At 43.5% G+C, this 15,668-nt stretch overlaps 1 protein-coding gene across 6 annotated transcripts in view; it reads right to left on the bottom strand.

The window, feature by feature from the left end:
• TRIQK (triple QxxK/R motif containing) overlaps positions 1–14,862 on the bottom strand; it is a 124,057-nt gene extending 109,195 nt beyond the window's left edge. For 4 of the 6 annotated variants that reach the window (XR_011697723.1, XM_071554191.1, XM_071554190.1 and 1 more), the window contains exon 1: positions 14,786–14,858. The gene's annotated coding sequence lies outside the window, so the exon portion shown is untranslated. Of the gene's footprint in view, positions 1–14,777 lie in introns of all 6 variants that reach the window. The other 2 variants (XM_071554192.1, XM_071554188.1) reach the window with 2 other exon arrangements.
• Positions 14,863–15,668: the final 806 nt, after the last annotated feature.

Here is a 15,668-nt window from a genome sequence, read left to right as displayed (position 1 = left end):
CTTTGAACATCCAGCCCAACACTGGTAGTCGGGGTGCCAGGATGAGCTGTGCCTCAGTGCCAATCACTTCTGAGGCAGCTCGAACTCCTTCATAAGCTGCCAGGATCTCTTTCTCAGTTGGGGTGTAGCTGGCCTCAGATCCTTTGTATCCCCGGCTCCAGAATCCCAGCGGTCGTCCTCGAGTCTCCCCAGGTACTTTCTGCCAGAGGCTCCAGGATGGGCCATTCTCCCCGGCTGCAGTGTAGAGCACATTCTTCACATCCTGTCCTGTCCTGACTGGCCCAAGGGCTACTGCATGGGTAATCTCCTGTTTAATCTGCTCAAAGGCTTGTTGTTGTTCAGGGCCCCACTGGAAATCATTTTTCTTCCGTGTCACAAGGTAGAGAGGGCTTACAATCTGACTGTACTCAGGGATATGCATCCTCCAAAAGCCCACGGCGCCTAGGAAAGCCTGAGTTTCCTTCTTGCTGGTCGGTGGGGACATAGCTGCTATTTTGTTGATCACCTCTGTTGGAATCTGACGACGCCCGTCTTGCCACTTCACTCCTAGGAACTGAATTTCCTGAGCAGGTCCCTTGACCTTACTTCGTTTAATGGCAAAACCAGCTCTTAGGAGAATCTGGATTATCTTCTTTCCTTTCTCATAAACCTCCCCTGCTGTGTTCCCCCATACAATGATGTCATCGATGTACTGTAGATGTTCTGGAGCCTCACCCTTTTCCAATGCAGTCTGGATCAGTCCATGGCAAATGGTGGGACTGTGTTTCCACCCCTGGGGCAGTCGATTCCAGGTGTACTGCACCCCCTTCCAGGTGAAAGCGAACTGCGGCCTGCACTCTGCTGCCAACGGAATGGAGAAAAAGGCATTGGCAATGTCGATGGTGGCATACCACTTGGCTGCCTTGGACTCCAGCTCATACTGAAGCTCCAGCATGTCCGGCACAGCGGCACTCAGGGGGGGTGTGACCTCATTGAGACCACGGTAATCCACCGTCAGCCTCCACTCTCCACTGGACTTTCGTACTGGCCATATGGGGCTATTAAAGGGTGAGTGAGTCTTGCTGACCACCCCTTGGCTCTCCAGCTCACGAATCATCTTGTGTATGGGGGTCACAGAGTCTCGGTCAGTGCGGTATTGCCGACGGTGCACTGTGACTGTGGCCAGCGGTACCAATTGTTCTTCAACTTTCAGCAGTCCTACAGCAGAAGGGTCCTCTGAGAGGCCAGGCAAGGTGCTCAGCTGTCTGATTTCCTCTGTCTCCACAGCAGCTATGCCAAAGGCCCAACGCAGTCCCTTTGGGTCTTTGAAATATCCATTCCTCAGGTAGTCTATGCCAAGGATACATGGGGCTTCTGGACCAGTCACAATGGGGTGTCTATGCCATTCCTTGCCAGTCAAGCTGACTTCAGCTTCCAGTACAGTCAGCTGTTGGGATCCCCCTGTTACCCCAGAAATAGAGATGGATTCTGCCCCGACGTATCCTGATGGCATCAACGTGCATTGTGCGCCAGTGTCCACTAAAGCTTTGTATTTCTGTGGGTCTGATGAGCCAGGCCACCGAATCCACACAGTCCAATAAACCCGATTGTCCCTCTCCTCTACCTGGCTAGAGGCAGGGCCCCCCTAGTTCTGGTCATGGTATTCACTGCGCTCTCCCTGTGAATATGACCGGGAGGTTCCTTCAAGAGGATCGGGCATAACATCATCATTCCTATACTGTCTGGAGCCTTGCCCACGAGAGACCGGAGCAGCCTTCAACCTTGAAGAATTCCCTGTGTCAGTTGTGCCTCTTTGCAATTCACGTACCCGAGCTGCTAAGGAAGAGGTGGGTTTCCCATCCCACTTCCTCATATCTTCTCCATGCTCATGGAGGTAAAACCACAGATTGCCGCGTGGAGTGTACCCTTTCTCCTTAGCTGGAAGACGCCTGCTTCTGATGGCGGAGACTCTTGTTTGTTCTGGAGAGATATGGAAGAGTCCTTCCTTAATCTTCTCTTCCAGTTCAGCCAGTTTTGTTTCCACAGCTGAGACATGGGCTCGTAATGGAGCAGTGACAGTGTCTTCATAAATCCTGAGTTTGCTGACCAGTGCGCCCACCTTGTCTTCTCCCTCTCTCCACTGCAATGTTGCAAGGTAGCGAGAATACATTTCTGGCCCAAGTCGTGCAAATTTTAACCACATCTGGGATGTGCACTGGACACCATCTGGACTTTTAGGGAATCTCTCATCCTCTGAAAAGATTATCTCCAGTACGGCTAATTCCCTTAAGCACCGGATACCTTGTTCCATCGTGTTCCACTGTCCTTGCTGTACGTGGAGGTCCTCCTTACAAAGATATCTCTCCCTCACGCTTGACAACAGTCGCCGCCAGAGGCTGAGAGTTTCCTGTCTCTTTCCAATGCCCTGATCAATGACAACATCTCGAGACAGGGATCCCAGCTGCCTTGCCTCACTCCCATCTAGAATTGTATCATTGGCTGCAGCATCCCAGATTCGAAGTAGCCAGGTCAAGATGGACTCATTTGCCTGTCGTGTGAACTCTCTCCGGAGCTCACGCAGCTCTCCCAGGGATAGGGACCGGGTGATTATTTCTGGCTCCATTTCTTCTGCTTGAGATGAAGGTCCTGACTCTTCCTCGTCATGCACTATACGAACTGATTTGGTCTTTGATTTTCTTTTCTGGACAGGGGCAACTGCTATCGGTTTCTGTTGTCCTTCTGGCTCAGTCATGGTCTGGGTGGACATGGCGCTAGTTGATGTATCTCTCTTCCTCTCTGGCTCAGTCATGGTCTGGGTGGACATGGCGCTAGTTGATGTATCTCTCTTCCTCTCTGGCTCAGTCATGGTCTGGGTGGACATGGCGCTAGTTGATGTATCTCTCTTCCTCTCTGGCTCAGTCATGGTCTGGGTGGACATGGCGCTAGTTGATGTATCTCTCTTCCTCTCTGGCTCAGTCATGGTCTGGGTGGACATGGCGCTAGTTGATGTATCTCTCTTCCTCTCTGGCTCAGTCATGGTCTGGGTGGACATGGCGCCTGTGGATTTGCTCCTTTTCTCCTCCTCCTGATGATGCTGTACCACACCAAGCAGTGTGCGGTAGGCAGTGGCCAGGGCCCAGCAGGTTGCTGTGAGCTGCACATCTCTGGGACTACCAGAGCATCTTCCTTTCACATAGCTTAGCATTTTGGCAGGGTCCTGCAGTTGTTCCGGGGTGAATTTCCAGATCATTTGAGGAGAGAAGGTCTCCAAATACTGGCCCATATCTTCCCACTTCCCGTGCCACTCAACATCATCCACTCCCAGGGCAGGCCTCCAGCAAGTCTCCTTAGAGAGCCCAGTTCTGACCCTAAACATGGTGTATACAGTACAGAGGAGACAAAGCAACACTAACAGCAGGATTATGCTGTCCCTAACATCAAAAGGAAGCTCAATATTTTCAATGATTGTTGTAGCAGAGGTGAAAAGGTGGAAGTAACCATCTCCGCCTGTTTTCCCCACAGTCTGGGTGCTATTTTTAATGAGACCCCAGAGGTAACAACCCAAACCAGGACAGGCAGACCAGACTGAATATACATTCACAATGAAATTCATTGCTTCTGATGTTATGACAACATAAACATAGTATATTAATAAAGCAATTTTGATCCTTCTCCCTGGTATTAAAGAGAGCATCAAAACAGGCACATGGTTCCCCATGTGTCGAAATATGAACAGGCCCAGATACACCATCCACATGAATACATCAAGCAACATGGTAGTCAGGGAGTTTCTGTACCCAAATACACAAAATGAAATTGTAGTTCTGACTTCTCTCTCGTGCCCCACGTTGGGCGCCAAAAGATGTGCTGGTTTGAAGGTGAACCAGCAGGGGAAATGAACTCACCACGAGAGAGATTATAAGTCAGACCTAAAATTTAATAATAATATTACAATAACAACACTGATACACAAGGGAAATTGCTTTCAACTCACAATACCCCAGCAGTATAACCCAGTGTCCTGGGGCACAAACCCAAGGGGGTTTGTTTGCCCTTGTGCTGAGACCCCTGTGGCTCCCCCAAGTCCAGAGCAAAAGGAAAAGAAAAACCTGTTGGTGCAGGCGAGGGCTGTGGTCTGGGCGAGAGCGGTGATCTCCTGCTGTCGAGGTCCTGCTGCTGCTCTGGATCCGACGAGAAGGTCCTGAGGTCTTCTTACCCACCACTTATGTACCCTCAGGGAGCACTCAGTCCCTCCCCCTGGGCGGGGACTCACACAATGGGTGATTAACTCTGGGAGCCAGGGGTTGTTGAGCTGTTGATGGCCCATTAGCAGCTCCGCCCCCCTCAGGCTGGGTGTGAAGTGATAATGGCTCCCTGGGCAGCTGCTGCTAATGGCCCATTGTCCTTGGGGAATGAATAGAGGGGGTGGAATACACAGGTTTGATCACCACCACACAGGGTTAGCTGGTCCCTCCAGCTGAACTAGGACAATTATTTAAAAACTGAAATAGTTTTTTGAAGTAATATATCAAAACAAGACAGTTTGAAACTGATAGAATTTTTCCTTTCCTCTCACACTGTTTTTAAAAAGATGCTTTTTAAAGTATGTTAGGCTAAGATTCACCTTAATTTTTCCACATTAATTTTAATATTGATACTCCATCTGATTCCATTTTCATCTAATCTGTCTATCATTCAAGCAGAAATCCAGCTCTCAGCAAATAAAATCAACCTAATAACTGACAACTAGAAAACAGTCACAAATAAGCCATACAGGCAGCAAAGCTGGGAGGCAGACAAATGAGACCTTCTGTGACATACTTCTCTGTAATAAAATACAATGTCCCATCACAGGACTTCAAGACATAGTAATTCGTAAAACTGATCAACATGTTAGAGCCTAATGATTGCTTCACTTCATATCCTGAGCAAGTTTGCAAAAGTTGAAAGTATGCTGCAAATGTCAGCAGCAAATAATACTTCAGTCCACGCAGACCTAATCGTAACACTTCAGCAAAACTGAGTTATTAGTTCCATTACTAAACCTAGTGTTCAAAAGGACTTAAAAGGTAATCTTTCTATCCAGTGTTCTGAATGAATGTGCTTTTCCTTGCTCTGAAACTACTGCAGTTCAGTAAGTATTAAATAGACTGATCTGTGAATGAAGCAAAATAGTTTTACTCCCTCTTCACATGCTTTATTAGGCATTCAGGAAAGCAACTCAGCTCAAAAAAAAAAAAATCTACTCTCATCAGCACGCAAAAGAAACATTAAGTTTAAAGAGTTTTAATTTGGTGGTTCTGGCATGTATGTTTTTCTCCATTAACTGATTAAACATAGAGTCACCTGTTACAGAATCAGTCAGGTTGGAAGGGGCAACAGTGGATCATCTTGTTGAACCTCCCTGCTCAAGCATCGTCTTCCTAGAGCACATGGCACAGAATTGAGTCCAGATGAAGATCTTCCTCATGAAGTTCAGAAGATAAAGCTGACATGCATTTCATTGGCCTTAACACAATACATCTTTTATTGCACTTTTTTTTCTTTAATTGAGGCAAAAACCAGTTGACAAACCAGCTGCTAACTTAGTGTCAACAGGTAAAATGTAAAGTTCTGCCCTACAGCACTTAATAATGAGCTTAACAGTCAGGCTTGGTGTACAGACCCATAGATGTTAGCAGCAGTATTTTCAAAAGCAAGTTCTACTCTATTCATTTTGAAGAATTACACCGTAATTTGGTGAAGAGTTTAATACAGTTTAAAATACATCAGCTCAGTAGTTTCAAAGTAGTTCAAAACAATAGGCCAAGCACACTCTCTGCAGATTGTATCTAAATTGCTCAAGACTTGGCTCTCCTGAAACCTACCTAGAGATCCCAATAAAGGCAATGATTTTTAAGATAAAGAATAAAGTAATAGCATACATGATACCATCTCTTTGGGAGCTTTATATTCTACTTGGGCAAATGGGAATATAAGATCACTGATATCCATCAAAAATCTGAATCCTGAACACAAATCAAAATCAGGCTAAAAACTCTGTATGCACCAAATGAAAAAATAAGCTTTGATAGCCATCAGAAAATCTAGTAAACTGTTTACTTGCTTCATGTTAAGGCAGAGGGAAGCATGGAGTGCTGTTGGGGATAAAGGCAGCAAATAGAAAAATCATCAACCAGTAGAAAAGTATCAGTTGAAATAGCAAATGTCACATGAATGCCTGAAGAAAGTGCTGGATGCAACCAGTTGTGCAAATGGGCTCTTTTCATGGCTTTCCCCATTAATGGGAACGGGGTGGGAGGAGACTGAAACCCCATCTATTCCCACCGCTCCTGAATAGTGTACATATGTAACAAGCAAGAGATTTTGCTGCAGGGTTCATTGGCCAAAGGAAAGGATGACATCCACTGAGACAAAACACATTGAAGAAAAGTATTACTTTGGATGTTTGAGTCATACAGTACACATGAAATTCTACTTACTACAGAAATATCACAGAAATCAAGACTTCTGATGGGTTTCTGTCTTAAGGAGATGGCACAATTTTTTAAGATCCTGGATTCGAATGTGTGAAAGGATGGCCTTCCCTGATCTAAAAAATACCTCTATTTAGACAGATTCCTACACCTCAAACCAGTTACGAATGGAATAGTTATGAGACTCCTAAAAAAAGATCATTTCATGAATAGCTTGCAAGCATTTCTTCAGGAACCCTAGCCTGAGATAAAAAGGCAGATGACAATCCACTCCATTTGCTCTGATTTCCTGAGTGCATCTCTCTAAGCACTAAGGGTTTGCACACACCTTCAGGTAGAGTCAAAGGAGAATGTATGCATCAGCACAGTCATACAGTTGTATTAGGAGACTGGTGATGCACTGCCTGAAATCTAGCCTTGTAGGCAATATACAACAACAACAAAAAAAAAACCTTTTAGAGCATACAGTAAAATGAGTTCAGTTTGGTTTTGGTAAGAACACACCAACATCACAAGAAACTGCAGGTCTGTTCTCTTCCTGCTACAATTGCCCAGTCTGGCCACTACTGTACCAACAGCTACACAGCTCTGTAATCTAGCTTAAAAGTTTAAGGAGAGCTGGGTCCACTTTGAAAAGGACTTTAGCTAAGTTGCTTCCACTTTTAGGTTTTGAAACAGTTTATCCCATGCAATCAGCTTTACAGCCATCCCAGTTGTTTCCACTCAGATCTATTTATTTATTTTAATAAGGTGAGTAAATGAAAATATATACTACTAGAGTACAGGGGAAACATCTTTCCAGCTCTTTACTATTTCCAGCAATGATAGTGCTAAGTCTGAAGGCTGAAAACCAAATAAGAAACAAGTTTGGCTAGAGAGTCATTGCCCTGAGCTTTTTCCTACACACATCATTCTTTCCCATTGAAGGTCTTCTCAAGGTACAGTACATATTCTATAGAGTCCTTCTATGGTCACAATTCAGAACTGAACCAAGACTACATAATATACATTACTTGTGTACAATAAAAGACAGAATGCAAGTGCTTTGAATTCTCTACTCTGCATATAAGGCTATGTTTTAGTACTGTATCCACATTTAGATCATAATTTCCACGGGTCTGTATAAACACGCATGAAGATAAACAGGCACTCTTCCAATGCAGAACTAGAAGAAATTCATCCAGAAGCTTTGCTTTGTAAATGATTTCAGATGTGTTTTACTGAAGCCATAAAGAATATTAGCGAGTGTGCTGGGAACTTTTGTTCTAAATTATTATGATCTGTTACTCTAATAGAAGTTACTAACATTATTTAACCCCACTAGTTTACTTATAATGAAAATAATTTGAAGCTTTTCTCAACAGGCTTTGTCTCTATAATAATTTTTCCCAAATATCCTCTTCCTATTTAGCCTGTTGGTCTCTAGCTTTGTATACCCAGAAAGATACCAGAATAAACCAGGCTTTCCAATACCTTTCAGGCCTTCCATTACCTTTCAGAATAAAAAAGTAAGCAGCTATCTAAGAATGCTTTTTAACCTTTTCACTCCAAATTACAGAAAGATTCATTCATAAATTAAATAGCGTGTCAAAGAAATCATGTCCACTCTAAAGGACAGAAATGATAAATTGACACAGATGCAGTATAGCCTTAGCTAGGAAACTCAACACTACCTATGTAGGAGGGCCTCTGAAGCAGCCAGGCAGGAGGGAGAGTTAATAGACCTTGATGAGGTCCACAATGGGTGAGGTAAAGCAGGAATGTGGTTACAAACAAGATAAGAAACTTGAACTTGCTCTCAAGCCCACCTACCAAGGGCAGTGCTATTAAACAGAACTAAGTCTATGTCTTTCAGGACCTTCATCATGCTTTCCAAATTTTTCAGGCCACGTTTTTCATAGAAATAAAACTAGACGCAACATTCCGGCACTGGTCTTATTGAAGGAATTTAAACCATGCTCCTACATCTTCTCACACCTCTACTAGGCAGCACCAACCCTTCCTGACACTGGATCTTGAATCCCCTTTGGCTTCCAAGGATCTCCAGGAGCTTCCGCACAATCCTCAAATCTTCCCTCAGTCACTGCTTTACAAGACAAAAATCTTCCATTCTGCACACACATCCAGCATTCCTTGTTCCTCGACACATGCAGACAAACCACACTTTAAGAGACTCCTGTTACCATGATGCCAGCTACGCTTCAAACTTCCTTTTTTTATTAATCCAGCAATCACTGAACCATCCACCATTTGTCACTGTTGCTTTTACATTCATACACAGACAATTGACCAAAACTTCAAAGCACATCACACCTGACACAAATACTGAAGAAAAGTCGTCAACACTCTCAACCATTGACAGTGGTCTCCAGCCATTACTTGCAAGTCCTGGCAGCTCACCAGCTCTTTATCCATTTTATTGTGAACAGTCCTAATATTTAAATTAAGTAACAGTAAATCAGGAACCTAATCAAATTTAAATGTTAGCTATATAAACAGTGTACTTTCAGTTTGACAACAAAGACACAAAATTAAAACAAACAGAACATTGCTTAAGGTTAACTGTTTCCTTTTGGCGAGAGTGTAAGAAATACAAAACTGGTCTACCAGTAAGTAAGTGATGCAGTCTTAATTGGAGGCAGCATAATCAGCTCCACACACAATGAGAGCAACAATAAAACCACCTACTGAACAATTTCAATGGCATACATATTATGTGAAAGAAAGATGTGTGGTTTTTAATGTAAGATTGTAGGCATGATCACTTTTAAGAGCAGACAAAGCAACAGCATATGAATTTAAGCAGAGATGGTGGTATTATAAAGCCAAGTATGGAAATGTTCTCCACACTAAGGACAGTAACAAACTTAGCACAGTAATTAATAGAAAGTTTTAAACACGTTCAACTTAAAACTACAGGGAGTTTCATTAACAAGCTTTGGGCGTCTGAGAGGCTGTAAGATGTTGCTGACCCAGGTGCTTAATTGCCTCTCTTCCAGGGGTGAGCAGCTTGTAAAAGGACAAGAGGTGTATGATCTGCCCCCAGGTCTCCAAATCCTATTCCCAGCCTCTGCCTCAGTGCAAACCACCCAAAAAGAAATGTGAGTTCAAGTGAGGGAAGTGAACTGCACTGCAGGTATTGCTGTTTTTTCCCCTACAGACTGCAATCTGAGGGGTGGGGAGAAGCAACCAGCTGGCAGCACCTTAAACCACATCGAAGGCTTCCAGAGCACATCTGTCAGAGTCATTTGTGAATAAATTTCAGCGTAAGAGTTTGTAGAATTGAGAACTTCATATGTAAAGATTACAATGAAAACACAACAGACAAAAGCACAAAAAGATACAAGGGCTGATTGATAATGTAAACGTGAGAGAGAATTATCATGGGTAAACTTAACCTTTTCTTCATTTACACCACACAGCACAGCCGAAGAGAAAACAATTGAAAGTTTGAAATCTACTACATTTCCAACCCAATCTGTTTCCCCACTATAAAAAACAGTTCATGACATAAAAGGTTATTATTTTGTTCCATTATTTATTTCAATAGAAATACATGAGGATAAATTTGGTTTCTGTCTAGAGGCAACTAACTACAGATAACACAAACCCCATATTTTATTTTGTTGTCCTACTTAAGACTAGGAATAACAGCATTAATAGCTGACAATAAACTTGTATACAAAATGGTGTGCTTCAGCTTGCCCTCTGGATTTTAACTTCCCAATACCATTCTCAATATTAGCCTAGCACTAACCTCTCACACTTGTCCTTTCTGCTGAGACTTTTCCCATCATAAGCTTCTGCCATCAGAATAGTCTTTCCCCATTTATTCACTTCACCAGCTCAGTATCTATTCCTGGATTTCTATTGCACCCTTCCCTTCCTTTTCTATCTCCCATCCTTCCTTACAACCACTACTGGGTTTACATTGGTTTACATGACAGTGTTTCTTCTCAATTCTGCCTTGTTTGTGATGGTAAAACACGTTGAGTGAAGGATGATGACAAGAACAATCACAACACATGAATAAACAATATTTTGTTGATCTATGAATAATCATATTTAAAACTGCAAAATGTCCTGGGACACAATAAACTGTATTGTGTAAAGCTGCATTCTATCACTGCAGCGCATGATTAGAGAGGCAGAATAAAACTTAAGAGATCACTAATGCTGATTTTTAACCTTGTGGCTAAAAAAAATGCAAAAGAAATGAGAAACAAAGGAATTAACACTGTCCATGTTAAGAATACCTGAAGTGTTTACTCACTGAACTACAGGGGTATCTTTGTGCAGCTAGTGATGCAAAAGCACCTGGGATGCCTTGACATTTTCCCATGACCTTCAAACATCATTCTAACAAATAGAAATGTATCAGGAATCAAACTGTTGCAGATAATTTTGCTATATTAAAGCTGCGTTAATTCAAGTCCTACTTGGAAACAAAGGCAAGAATTTTCTCCTCTGTAGCTCTACTGGTGACTATCTATGTTTATCATTACATGAAACAGAGTTCCTTCCTCAACAGCAAACACCAAAGTTTTCCTGGAAATGTCTTTTTTTCTTATCTACTTTTCAAAAGGAAAAAAAACAACCTGTTAGTGCTTATTTTGTGTTTTAAAAAATACTTCAAGAATAAAACTGGTTATTAAAGAGCTGTAAGATACATATGTTGTACATAATACTGCCGTAATATATAGGATCATCAGCTTGCTAACTAAAAACAGTTTCACTATGGCTGTGATTAATAAACTATGGAAGTATTAAAACATTAAAAATGTTAATCTTTTTAATAATCTCCTGAAAAGTTTTTAGATTAATTTAAACCATGGATCACTTTAATATTTAATTATTGCAGACCTCATCTGAAATGAGGACAGCTATTCAGTGAAAAGCACTTAATTTTTTATTTTAAAAAAAGACAGCTAGTATTTATTCCATAAATCTCTTCACATTTTTTCCTCAATGAAAAGTAAATCTGCAAGCAAATGAAAAAATCCACAAGAACAGAAAAATTTAAAGCAGAGTTTGTGTCAGAAAACATTGACTTTCGTAGTCCTGCTTCCAAGGAGTAACTGCATTACAACAGTAGCATTGTATGAGAGTCAGAGGATTATTGAGGGAGACTTTTACTACAAATGGAAACCATTGCCTTCTTTGTCTACACCTTACAACCATCTATGTTGCGCTCTCTCTCTGTACCTCATAACATAAATACAACAATTCACTTATTGTTTTTAAGTAATAGAGTGGCTTTGCTATTTAAAATATTAAACTGGTTTAGGGTTTTTAACAACCTCATTTTGTAACATTAGCACACTGAAGCAACATATAAAGACTTCTTACCCTCAGCTTTAATTCACAGCTTATCTTGCCTAATGAAAAAATTTTATTAATATGGAAATATTGCAAAGGGAAAAAACAAACACAAAGCAACTTCCTAGTTCGGAGAAGAATCTCCCAGAAACTCTAAAAATCTAACTGCAATTAACTATAACTAATCTTGATGGCATTGATTAATTTTGAGAGATATTTAAAATCATTTAACCAAAATTAATTCATGGTCTCACAAAACAAATTTAACAGAAAAATCAAAAATATCTTCATTGCATTACAAAAAATAATTTAAAAACCTTGTCTTGTTTTCTATACAGCATCTACTAAAACTGGATGTTTCCTGGAACTACTGCCATAAGCACACTGAGCTTAAGTTGCCCTTTAGACGGGGCTGTGGGATTTGGTTGAAATATTTGAATTAAGTATATACATTGGGCAGTACCACAGGTTAAGAGCTTAGTTTACATGAGTAGTCTCCATTCTGACCAACAGTGAGCTAGAGGATTTTCCCATACGTGCTACAAAACTGGTACACAAACTGGCTTCTGCCTCTGAAGAGGCTGCAGAGTGTAATGATGAGAGCTGTGAAGTCACAGGACTGGCAGAAGTGAGTGTGGAATCTTCCAAGGCATATAAACTTACTCTGTATCATTCAAGTCTATGAAAAGAAAAACCAACCAAACAAAAAAAAGTAATAAAATCACTGTCTTTACTCCTGATTTTATGAAGAAAGTATGCTTCTCCTTGCATTTATCATTTGCTAAAGTATGTTCTTAAGAAAAGAGGTATGGAAAAATCATAGTCATTCAATGTGATGCAGTAAGAAAATCCTGAAACTCAGTAGCTCATTTGAAATGGAATGAATAGTCCTGTTTTTATGTGACTTAACAGACACATATACACGTTTTTTGTATATAACCTGAACAAGATTTAGAGCTAATATGTAAGTTTTACAAATGTTAACAGGAATCTCTGCTTTAGTCATTTGATTTGAAGTAATCTCTCAAAATGTAGGTATCTGAAGAGCTTCTACATCTGTGTTGAAACAGTGAGTATATTCCATATTGGTTTTGCAGATACAAAATATTACTTTAAGCAAACTAAGAAATCAATGTAAAACGTTGTAATCTCCATTTGGCTACTTTAATAAATCAAATGCACAGAATTACAGGATTGTCAATGTTAAAAAAACCTCTTGAGGTCATCTACTTGTGCTAATCTATCCCTGATCAAGACTATACATAAATTATGGAAGAACAAATTACAAAATAAATTACAAAAAGGACTCACATATTGAAGGAAAAATAACCAAAAAAGAGAGCAACTTCCCTTTAAAAAAAAAAGTGTTAACTCTTTGTATTAATTTAATTCCAAGTCAACACTTGGTTTTCTTTATGTTCATACTTAAAGTACTGATCAGAAGTAGGCTTACATTTTCACAGCTTCCATGAAGACAGAAAAGAAGCCCTAAAAGGTAAATTGTACTAATTCATGACCAAAGATAATCATGCCAACAAAACAATCAGCCAAATCTTTCCTTACTTGAGCCAACAAGCTATTTTCTGAACAATGAAGTTTGTCCCTAGCCTGTTTTGTACCAAAAAGTGAAGAGATTCAGCCAAGGATGACATGCCAAATAACAGCACTCAAGAAATGGTTCAATTTTCCCCATATTTGTAGAATTTTGTGTATCCTTTAGACATCATTTTATACAGTTTTCCACTACAGAAGTCATTGATCAGTAGCAACGGCTTGATAAAAGTCAATATATCTTTAGTAACAGTTACTCTTCCAATCTGATTAGCTCTTTAGGAATGACCCTGGTCCTCCAGAGGAAAGAACTCGAAACGTCTATGACATATTAACTGAAATACTGAGTGTGAATATGTGTGCTGTATATATAGTCCATTTATACCATGAGGTCTTTCAAAGGGGCTTTCTGGTACTATGCTCTGTCCTAGGCTGATGGAAGGCGGAGCAGCTTGCGAGCCACACGTTTAACACGGGGGCAGAATCCTCTGCCAACACCTCACATTCTGAAGTTTTGCAGCTCACATATTCTCATGTAATTCTGTCCAGGATTTTCTGAGCGCAAGCATGACCAGCGCACTCTGCAGAAAACACAAAGGAGCCCAATGTACCCGGAACACATCACGCCTGGAAGGCAAACACAGCCGGCTCAACAGCTCAGGGCTGTATCAGATTTACTGCACACCCACAGCCAACACACCGGCACGGCCACACACCACACGTGCTGCGGCTCCGGCGCGTCCTGGTCCCCCCGAGCGTGTGGGGTCAGCACACACAGAGCAGCGGAATGTGGAGCTCCAGACACCCCGACAGGCAGGCAGGCTGGCGCGGCCTCACACCCACCACACGGCACTGGCCGTCGGCACGGAGTCGTGCTCTAGAGGGAAAACCGGGAGCTGTTCTCATATGGAAGCACCGCAGGCATCCGCCAGCTCAGCCAGACCAGCAGGCCCGGGCTAGGCCTCCAACACGGCCCGCCGAGGAGACCCTGGTGAGGGGTTTATTTCCCTCCAATGTGGTACCCTGGTGAGGGACACCCTCCACCCCCCCCCCCCATGGCACCACCCGCATGGAAGAGGAAAGCAGCCCGGCAGCCAAGGGGCTTGGTGCTGGTGACGCAGCCCCACGAGCCCCGGCCCGGGACAGCCCAGCGCGACGGCGATTCCCTTCCCATTCCTTCTCTTCCCGCCCACCCCCACCCCGGCCCCGGCGCCGGCGCCGCTCCCGCCCCGGCGTCTCGGCCGCGCTGCGGGGGCGGGGCCTCCCCGATTGGCGGCGCGCTCCGGCCAATCGCGGAGGCGAGCGCTTTGCGCCGGCCAATGGCAGCGCAGCCCCGCGGCGGGCGGCGGGCAGCGGGCCGGCCGCGCGCGCGGCCGGCGCGAGGCCCCCGCGCGGGTCAGTGGCGGCGCCCCCGCCGCGCAGCCCCGGCCCCTCGCCCTGCCCGGGACGCACCGCCCTACCTCGGGCCGAGCGGCGCCGCTCCGCCGCCTGCCTCCTCCCTGCGCTCTCGGCGGGGCGACTTCCTGTGCTATCCGGGTCCTGCCGCCTCCCACCCCAGCGTCCCCGCCTCCCGGACCCGCCCGCCCTGCCCCGGGCTCGCGGCACCCGCGGCGGCGTGAGGGCTGCCGCCTGTCTATACCCTTCGGCTGCCTCGGAGGATTTTCCAGGGATGGTGCTTTGAGGGAAGCTGAAAGATTAGCCGTGGAGTATTTCGGCATACGCCGCTCACACCCTCTGCTCACTTTGCACCACTGCGGTTCTTCCTTGTGTCAGAATTGTTGCTCCAGACATGCAGAGCGAAAACCCATTAGACACCTTCACATCAGCGAATCACTGAATGCTTTGGGTTGGAAGGGACCGTAAGGATCATTTCCCTTCAGCCTCCTATCGTCACCATTACAGGCCCACTTCAGTGGAAATTTAAATATGGTCCTAAAAACATAAAGCAAATCGCAAACCCTGTCAGGTAATTTTTTCCCCCGGAGATGCTTCTAGGGCCGCCTCTGCAACAGATAATTCTTTACTCGCAAAAGCGAGCCACTGGTTCTCGCAACAGCTTACTGATCAGTATTGCAAGTGCGTGCCATGGTTCCTGCAAAATGGCAGCTGATAACCAAGTGTAACACTCCCCTGTAAGGAAAGATACACAAAAAAGAAATATTTGCATTTGTTTACCTCTGCAACTTTGGAAGTGAAAGCTGTACCCAGCTGAACTTTCCCATCTTTCTAGGTGACGCGCATACAGAGTGGAGAATGAGCCTACGGAAAAGCTGATAACTCAGTTTGTCTGGCACTCATACCAAACCACAATTTTCTCCAGTCATTTCTGCAGCAAGCTTAATA

The sequence above is a fragment of the Pithys albifrons genome, chromosome 4 (assembly GCF_047495875.1).
Source record: "Pithys albifrons albifrons isolate INPA30051 chromosome 4, PitAlb_v1, whole genome shotgun sequence".
Taxonomy (NCBI): Eukaryota; Metazoa; Chordata; class Aves; order Passeriformes; family Thamnophilidae; genus Pithys; species Pithys albifrons.
This window is presented reverse-complemented; position numbering and strand designations above follow the sequence as displayed.